Raw genomic sequence first — 10,222 nt, forward strand, 5'->3', positions numbered from 1 at the left:
GATTTTCCTACAAAGCCGCTAAAGACCATGACATTTAGCGGTGCATTCCTTATAAACGCCGCTAAAGACCACGACCTTTAGCGGCACTTTTCCCACAAGCGCTACTAAAGACCATGACATTTAATGGCGCTTTTCCAACAAACGCCGCTAAAAACCCTTACCTTTAGCGGCGCTTTTTTAAAAAACGCCACTAATTTTGGCAGATTTGTAAAATTAATTTTTTATATTTTCAGCCCTCCTGTAAAAACAAATCAGAAAAAACCAAATTCAAACCAACCGAAAGCAATAAATCTATATAATATTTAAAATTAAACGAATAATATATAATAAATATCAATAAATAAAATAAAATTCGTATTATTCTTACAAAAATGTTAAAAGTTAAAATGATAATTAAAAGTCAAAATGATAAAAATATTTACACGATAGTCTAAGACGGCGGCTGTTGCTGAAACATCTTCATCATATTCTGAAGCTGCTGCTAGAGTTCATCTTACTTTTTACGCTGCTCTGCTTCCCTTGCTTCCCTCGCTGTCTCATCTGCTTGAAACTGCAGCTGGAGTTCTTCATACTTTCGTTGAACCTCAGCTTCTCTCGATGCTGTCTCTGCTTTAAGTTGTGTAATTTGCTCAACTGTTGTCATTTGCATCTGAGACATCTGGTCTCTTAACCTCTGGACTTCAGCTTGAGCCTGACTCCCCGAAGGCATGTATTGTTGCGAGCTGGATCCAAAATATTGGGATGGGTTAACAAAAGATCCTTGAAACCGAACCCGACCATACCTTTCAGGACCCAAAACTTCAGTGATAATCCGGTTATCAATGTCGTCAATATTAACAGAACTATCACTGGAAGGCATCGCATCGTACTCCGCCTTTTTATCCTTTAATTTTTCCTAATAAATAAATCACATAGTTAGGAACGCAATCTATATTAAAAAAACAAATGCAACATAACTTAACAATATTTTCATTACAAGAGATGAAATAAACCATTAGAAAATAAACACTAAAAATAATTAAAACAAGTCAAATTGTATTAAGCAAACGTACCATAATTTCTGCAGCTTCAGGAGTCATAGGGTTTCCATCTTTCTTCGTATGTGTCATGTCAAAAAGTTGAAGGCGTCCAACTTTTTGACTGGAGGACAGTTCCTACAATATAGTAGTAAAAATATTATTTGATAGAAAGTAATAAATATCTGACAGTATTAAAAAATTCAAAATACCTCGTCATGAGCTACACAAGCAAAACTTCTCGAGCCAGCTGTGTGAGTGAATTTTTGTTTCTGCCTACTACTTTTTCCAACTCGCTCACGATCTTACGTTATGAAATTATTAGTACATTAATTAGTAAATACTATAAACTAAAATAATTACAAGATTTTTGTAGTAACACATACCTCTCCTTTATTTGAAGTCCAAAATCTAACGACCTCTTCCCACTGGTACCTCAGCATTCTCGGCGGGATATTTTGTAATCTCTCGTCGAGTGTTGTTTTGGTCTTAAAGTAGTCTCTCTTTAAAGTGCTCTTATGGTCTCTCCATCTTTTTCCCAATGCCTTCTTTATATAAGCATCGGAGACCTCTAGAGCAAATCTCGCCTACAAAAAACACAAGTTAAGAAAGTAAATATAAATGAAACTTAAACCCAAGTACTATAAATGACACTAACGTTTTGTTACCTTAATGTGATCGAGAGCTTGGTTTTTGTTACTCTCGGGCATTTTATGCCATGACTCGTAGTTAATTGGCAACATATTTGCATCCCGTGCTAGAATGCCCAAGTACCCTGCTAGAAGGCGAGCTTCTGATCCAACAGGCTGACCAAAGCTATTACTGCATACTTGGACACACTCGACTGGATCTAGCTCGTACAAATCCCTCAGCAGCATACGTCCTCGAACTCTCCGCGTCCCACCACTTTCAGCTGAAAAATGTTATATTGTAATATAAGAATTTTAAAAATAAATAAACAAAAAGTCAACGCGCATGTAAATTCAATGTTAAATTACTTTGAACTTCTATTGGTTCCTCAGGTGTAGTCGGGACATTCGAAGATCCAACAGTAGTCTGTTGTTCAATGCTGTAAATTAAATGTTATATTGTAATAAAGTCTGGGTGAAATATGTGTAGATACTCTAGTAATTAATTTCTAATTAATAATGGGCTAATTAGGAATTAGGGCTAATGTGTCAAACTTATATATATTAAGGTTATGGTACCCAAATTACACACAATATAATTTCTGTAATATCCCATCCTTAGCAAAGAGAGAGCAAATATTCTCTAAATTTCTTGTGTGCTAATTTAGAAAATCAAATCCCCAAGATCCGGAAAAACTTTAAGGAATTTATGGATTCAGGTACGCTTCCACATCTAGTTTTATTCTTGTTTTGTTCTTGATGATTTAACATGACAAATCCTAATTTATGATTTTTAAGTTTTATATCATATCTTAATTTATGATTATAACATTGCGTCCTATGGTGTTTTCATCAATATGGCTAACTAGAGTCCCCGAGTCTATGAGTGAACCACCTAAGCAATCCCGCCTAAGGTTGAACATTCCAAGTGTTGACTTGAAATCCATTTTTTTGGATCCGACGCTGATATCTAACTATTGAACGTAGTAATGGTTGCGGCTGATCTTTAGGAAGGGAGTTTGATCGAAGATTTCCGATAGGTCAGGGGATGTCATCTCCGAACCTTAGGATAGTTGGTTTGCCTCAATACATCATGGAAAGGAACTGAGTAATATGAGAATCGATTCTCAATGATGCCTCTCTTTGGCTAATTGGCTTGCTAGTCTATCTGGTCCCCTGCTTAATCCTAGAATTCTCGAAATCTGACCATTCGCAAAATCAATATTTAGGTTGTCATTGAAGCATCTAAAAATCATATCATTAATCATTGTAATGTGGACGGTATCAATAGGAAACTGGAATGCTTTGAAAGATGCAACACCTTTGGTTCTAAGTGAGTTAGGCCGAGACCAAGCACCATATCATGTGCAGTAGACACATTCGTTACTATGACACCTGAACCAACTATTTTCGCCTTGACAAAGTCCGTGCATGCATGAAAGCATGCATGAAAGCTTGCTATAGCTCATGGAAGTTCAAGAATCGTAAATCGGGACCTTTTGTGGGTAACTTTTTGTGCAAGGCTGACATTGCGTCCAAATCAGACTACTTCTTGTATCCACCAGTAACTTCACCGCATGGCGCTGGCTTCCAATTTTGAGCTCGACCACATATGCGAAAGTCTTAGGAACACGACCTATTGGCAAATGGGGTTGGACTTTATCTTCTGATTGATTGAGACTCAGAAAAGAAGCGAAATGTTGTGATCTAGCTTAAAGTTAGATCAGTCTTCTGATTCTTCGGGATGTAGTGACATTGCCAGGGGATAGTAAGTCCCTTGGGTTAAGCTTCATGCTTAGACCAGTAGGTTTGGAAGTTATAGAAGAGGCTTGAAAGAAGGCTATGAAATAGAGAAATAGAATAGAAATGGGGACAATTGAGATTTGAGCCATTTTTGAAGTTGAGAATGAGACTCTAAGTGATATTTTCAAGTCATATTGTATGCAAATTTATAGTACCTATAATTTTCTTCTTCTTTTGCATGGTTGGCACATATTAGTCAACAATTAGCCATATTTGTATATCATTTATGTTGGATATTTGATGAAATATGTATTGAGACTGAAAGCAATAAAATCAGAACAATGAAGAAGTAATCAAATTATGAACTTCTATTTTTCATTTTTTAGACTTTAATTTACATGAACAATTATGCTTAAATAAGCTGAAAATAAGAATAAATAATTACAACTTGGCTCTTGGAACCTGTACCGTAAAACTTGCCACTTTATTGGTTGATTTTAGTCTAATTAGCAACCAAAACATCTTATCAAAAATATTATTATTTCATAGCAAGTTGGCAACTTGCAGAGAAAAGACTTGCATGTATAAGCTCGCCTAACAAAGCTCTCATCTTTGGTGACTTCGCAGCTTTTTGTAAGCTCGCACTGCTGGTAATTAAGCTCACATCTAACTGGTAATTAGTGAGCTTGCATATCTGATGAGCTTGCATCTTCTAGATGAGCTCGTAGGTGAGCAATTTGTGTTTGACATTACATGGATGGACACTTCACAACACTCATCCTTGGCCTCCATGTTGCGAACCCTCATATCATAACGTAACTTCTCAAATTTCATCTTCCTTAGAGGTTCTGTTAGAATGTCCACTAACTGATCTTGAGAATGTAGTGAACTAAAGTTACTTCCTTAGCTTGTTCCACTTCTCTCACAAAATGATACTTTATTTTGAAGTGTTTTGTTCTTCCATGAAACACTGGGTTTTTTGCAATTACAACATTTGACTGATTATCGCACTTTATCTCTGTTGTCTCCTCTTGGTTTTGATTCAAATCATTTAGTAGCTTACTTAACCAAATGGTTTGGTTTACAATGGTTGTGGCTACAACATATTCTGCTTCAGCAGTTGATTGTGCTATTGTTTCCTACTTCTTTGAGCTAAAACAAAAAACCACTGGATCCTAGAGTGAAGAAATAACCTGAGGTACTCTTCATATCTTCAGTAGACCCAACCCAATCACTGTCTGAGTATCTAAGTAACTTGATATTTTTAGTCTTCACAAACACTTCATCCTTTAAAGTTCCTCTTACATATCACAAAACTCTTTCGGCTGCTCTGTAATGGTTCACATCACAACAATGCATGTACCTTGACAACAAACCTACAGCGTACATCATGTCAAGTCTAGATTTATTCAAATAAAGCAACCATTCAACCAAGTTTCTATAGCTTGTTTCATCAACTCTTTCAACATCTTCATTGCTGGAAAAATTTTCACCTTGTGCGATAAGGGTGTTCGTCAGCTTACAATTCTTCATACAGTATCTTCGCAGAATCTTCATCGTAAACCCCTTTTGGGTTATAAAAATTGTATTGCGAGCTTGAATTGCTTTTAGACCAAGGAAGTATGTCATTTCTCCCAATTCTGACATTTCAAACATCACTTGCATCTACTCTTTGAAATCAACCACCAATTTGTTGTTGCTGTCAATCACAAGTAAATCATTAACATATAATCATATAAAAGAAGTGTTTCATTACCAGCTTTCTCCACATATAGTGTGGGATCACTGACACTTCTTTCAAGTCCCAACTCTGTTAGATGGTTGTTGATCTTTTCACACCACGCCCTTGGTGCTTACTTTAGGCCATACAAAGATTTTTTTAGTTTGTATACCTTCGCTTTGCATCTAGACATTACGACCCCTTGAGGCTATTTGACATTAATTTCTTCCTTCAGGAAACCATTCAGAAAGGCTAACTTCACATCCATTTGATGTATTCTCTAACCCTTTTGAGCTGCAAGAGTTAGTAGTAGCCTTATGGTATCTAACCTTGCTACTAGTGCGAAGGTTTTAGTGAATTTCACTCCATATTGTTGGCTAAACCCTCCACAACTTTTCTGGCTTTGTATCTATTGACTAAACCATCAGGATTCATCTCAGTCTTGAACACCTATTTAACTCTAATTACTTTCTTATGAATTGGTTGTCTACCAGTTTCCATGTTTCATTTTTTTTATCATGCTGATTTCATCTTTCATGACATTTTCCACATCAACTGCATCATTTTCAATTTGATCTCCAATGGGTTGTAGATCAAATTTCAGTCCCCCTATTTGCACATCTCCTCCTCTGTTGAATTCCATTTCAAAATTCTCCCTTTATTGAATTCACATCTTTTTTTATAATCATCTTCTTGGAGAAAGGGTTATAAATTTTATAACCGTTCTTAACACTGGAATATCTGAAAAAAATTCCTAGTTGCGATCTACTGTCTAACTTGTTTCTTTTCTTTCTTAGAACATGAACAAAGCAAGTGCAACCAAACACTCTTAGGTGAGAAACAGAGGGTTTAAAAGCATACCAAGCCTCAAATGGTGTCTTCCCTTCAGCAGTTTTAGTTGGAAGTCTATTTAGCAAGCAAACAATAGTGTTTATGACTTCTGCCCAAAAATCATTTGGCAATTTGCTCTCAAACAACAAGCAGCGAGCTATATTTATTATTGTTCTATTTTTTCTTTCACTTACTCCATTCTGTTGTGGAGTATACATATTGCTCAACTGATGATAGACATCAGCCTCTTCACAGAATTTTTAAAATTTTTTTAAAGTTTACTCTGCCCCATTATCTGACCTTATCATCTTAAGCTTGCAACCATTTAGATTCTCCATCATAGCTTTAAAATTGAAGAAGATTTTAGCCACTTCAGACTTATTCTTCATGAAGTACACCCAACAGAACATTGTATAGTCATCAATAAACAACACAAAGTACCTACTTCCATTTGGTAAACTTGTTTTCATGGGTCCGCAAATTTCAAGATATACTAAGTGTATCTTTTCACTGGCTCACCATGCTCTGTTCACAAGAAATGGAAGCCTCATCCGTTTCCCAAGCTGACACACTTCACATACATCTTCATGATTAACCATGCTTGATAAATTTTCAACCAAACTTTTTTAAACATTTGACTTAAGAATTTGTAGTCAACGTGTCTCATTCTCCCGTACCATAATTTGGTTTCATCTAGCGAACTGGCATAAGCAACAGAAGTTGCCAAGTTCCAATTAATAACAAAACTTCTATCAGTCATCGTTGTTGATATGAGCTCACATCCACTAGGATCAAAGATTAAACATTTATTGTCCTTGAGTACCACATAATATCTCTTCTCGAGAAATTGACCTACAGTTAGAAAATTTTGATCTATGTCAAGAGCTAAAAAAAGTTAGTTACAAGTCTAGTACCTAATGGAGTTTTAATAAAAACATCTCCATTTCCTACTGCTTTGATGTACTGGTCATTTCCATTTTTCACCTTGGAGTGGAAACTTTTATCAATGCTCTTGAAGATGCTTGCATGTACAGTCATGTGACTTGTACAACCACTGTTAAGAAGCCAATTCTTTCTTTATTGGAGGGTTCGCATGATGCAGCAAACTGGCTTCGTAGGAGGCATCGAACATTAATTCTTCTTGATTGGATTCTGTTGTTTGTGCCTGAACATTTTTTTGTTGTGCATGCCATTTATTCTTGCACACCCTTCCTTCATGGCCGAACTACTTACAATTTCTGCATTGAGCATTATGCCTGAACCAACAGACTCTCTCAGGTTGACCCAACTTCTTACAACACGAGCGTGGTGGATTTCTTTCTTTCCATTCCTTTTTTTTTAATTTTCTTTCTTATCTGACCAACTTTTCTTTCCTTTCTGATTTGAAGAGCTCAAGCCTTCTTTGTTTCTAGCTTGAAAGGCTCTCTCAATGTGCTCCTCTTCTCCACGTACCCTTCTTTGTTTTTGAACATACAGAACATTGATTAGTTTAGATAGTGAGATGATTGACAGATCCCTCGAATCTTCTAGTGATGATATCTTTCATTCATATCTCTCAGAAAGTGTCATAATCACCTTCTCAACTACTCAATTGTACGCAAACTGGTCCCTTAGCAGTCTTATGTGGCTTACCACTGCTATGATTTTATCTAAATATTACTTTAAAGTCTCATCTTCTTTCATCTTGGGGTATTTAAAATCTTATCTGAGATTGATCAACTGTTGCGCCTTGTCTTTTGCGAACCCTAGAACTCCTCCTTGAGCTTATCCCAAGCTTGTTTGGAATGTCACAAGCTATAATTCTTGTAAAAATTACATTTGAAACATTATTTTGCAAGCAAGACATTGCCTTATGTTTTGTTTTTGCACATTCTTCATTGTATTGTCTCATATGAGCAAGTGTTGGATTTGCTTTCAAGGTTGGTGGTTCTATTTCAATATTTACAACCTTCCAAAGATCAAAGGCTTGAAGATAAGTATTCACTTTTACTACCCAAATATGGTAGTTTTCTCCTATAAAAACAAAGGGTGGAGGTGGTGAAAAGCTTATTAAAGACAATTTTTTTATGGAAATAGAGGTTAAGGTCCACATAGATGACTAGTTTTGATACCAATTGTTGGATATTTGATGAAAATTGTATTGAGACTAAAAGCAATAAAAACAAAAAAAAAATGAAGAAGTAATCAAATTATGAACTTCTATTTTTCATTTTTCACACTTCAGTTTACATGAACAATTGTGCTTAAATAAGCTAAAAATAAGAATAAATAATTATTGTAATCACTAAATATTGTCCGCTTCGGATCTCGTGTTTTAATTTTTATTTCCAAATTACGGATTTGGATAATTTGAGCTCAAAGTATTTTTTGGATCAATGGATTTAAGGTTTCGGCCTGTCTCATATTGGCCCAATGATTGGGCCTGTAGTGAATTGATAATAGGGCTTATACCAATCTAATTTTGGACTTGTTTGGGCTTTAGCCCATTAGTGTTTTTGTTTTTTATGTTATATTAATTTTTTTAAAAATAATAAGAAAAAGGAAAATACAAAAATACAAAAAAATATAATATTTACATTTTGGCCTCTACTTTTCTAAAATTATATTTTGGCCCTTAGAGTTTTATGTCCTCTACAATTCAGTCCTTCTGGCGCGTCAGGTTGTCCCCTAGCAGCAACCAGGCGTACTTCGAGCCCCCACCCTCAGCTATTTTTGGTGATCGGCCTAGGCTTATGGTGGCCCTTGTCCCTCTATTTCTACCTGAAAACAGAGAGGGAGAAAGAGAGATCAACATACAAGAAGGCTTTTGGGAGCAGCAAAAAAAAAAGAGGAAGGAAAAAAATAGAAAGCGTTCAAAAAATAAATGAGAAAAATCTTTCTTTACCTTTCAGTCGCCACGACCATTTCCTCGGGCCACCACCGCGACCGCCCATCACCCCCACTGCCCTACCACTTCCAATACACCCATCATCCCTACCTACAATCATCGATTCTCAGCCTTTTTCACCATTTTTCTCCATCGCCTCCGGCCCCTCTCTCGGGGATCACTAGTGGCCCTTAATCACCAATCATTATTCTCTCTCTCTCAACCGAAACTAAGCCTCTAAAAATCAACCATCTCGGTACAACCGTAGCAGCACCCTCCATCACCTCACCATTCGGGCACCACCATCATTGCCCCACTCATCACCTCCATTCAAAATCCCAAACCTAGGAAAACCAAATAACCGAAAGCAGTAACCAAAACCAAATAACCCGAAATCAGTCAAAAAAGAGAAGCAAAAAATAAAAAAGAAATTCAAAGGACTTATCTGTTCGAGTTCGGGTTCGAAACTCTGGATCTCTGTTCAACGATCCCAATGGGGGTAAAGTGAACCACGGCATGATGTACCACATATGGAGACCGGTGGTGATCTGACGGTGTAAAAGGGAGATCGGAGAAAGAAAGAGATCGAAGCTTTGGCCTTTGTTTCATCAAATTTGGGTCGGATTCTTGGAAAACTAACTGACCGTTTGAAGAGAGATGATGGAGAGGTGTGTTCTGATGGTGCCTGATCGAAGCTCTAACAGTTGTAAACGATGGCAAGTGAGTTGAAAAGAGGCTAGGGTTAGAGAGAAAAAATAGAAAAAGAAAGAAAAAGAAAGAAAACAAATAAAAAAAGAACAGTCGGGTCCAACTCGACCCGTGCCACCGAACCCAACCCGACCGTATCACCGAACTAAGTTTGACTTGTTGCAGCAGCAGACCCACTCTAGCCGCAGCTTAATCCAGTCAGCCTAGCAGCAGCAGACCAACCTAGCAGACTCACTCCACCAGCAGCCCAATCTAGTCAGCCCAATGGCAGCAGACCAACCTAGCAGACCCAACAGCAGCAACAGACCCACTCCAACTACAGCCCAATCCAGTCAGCCCATCCAGCAGTAGCCCAAAGTGAAAAAAAAGTGAGAGAAAGGAGGCCTGATTGCATCGGTTTACGTCCATAGCCTTGGGCTTTTGGTAAACTTTTAATCCATTTTAAATTTAGTCCATGTATTTAAAAGACATCTCATTTTAATTAAATTAGCATTTTTAAATGGCCTTTTTGAAATATTATTATGTTTACTTCATTTACGATTTTAAATTTAAATAATTTCAATATATAAGACAACAAACTGATTTAGCATTAAGTCATTGATTTCACTGCTATGTTGGGTGGATATCATTGGTTTTTATTACATATGGAACGCTCTTCTAAAAATTGAAAAATTGAAAAATTCTCTCATTAAAAAAATAAAATCTAAAT

The 10,222-nt window shown here is 36.6% G+C and overlaps 1 long non-coding RNA gene across 1 annotated transcript; it reads right to left on the reverse strand.

The window, feature by feature from the left end:
• Window positions 1–8,120: 8,120 nt before the first annotated feature.
• Window positions 8,121–9,711, reverse strand: LOC107938627 (uncharacterized). Its single transcript, XR_001694950.2, has 2 exons — window positions 8,824–9,711; window positions 8,121–8,699 (listed from the first exon to the last, which is right to left on the reverse strand). It is a non-coding gene; the product is annotated as an uncharacterized lncRNA (long non-coding RNA).
• Window positions 9,712–10,222: the final 511 nt, after the last annotated feature.

Source organism: Gossypium hirsutum, chromosome D01, assembly GCF_007990345.1.
Source record: "Gossypium hirsutum isolate 1008001.06 chromosome D01, Gossypium_hirsutum_v2.1, whole genome shotgun sequence".
Lineage (NCBI taxonomy): Eukaryota > Viridiplantae > Streptophyta > Magnoliopsida > Malvales > Malvaceae > Gossypium > Gossypium hirsutum.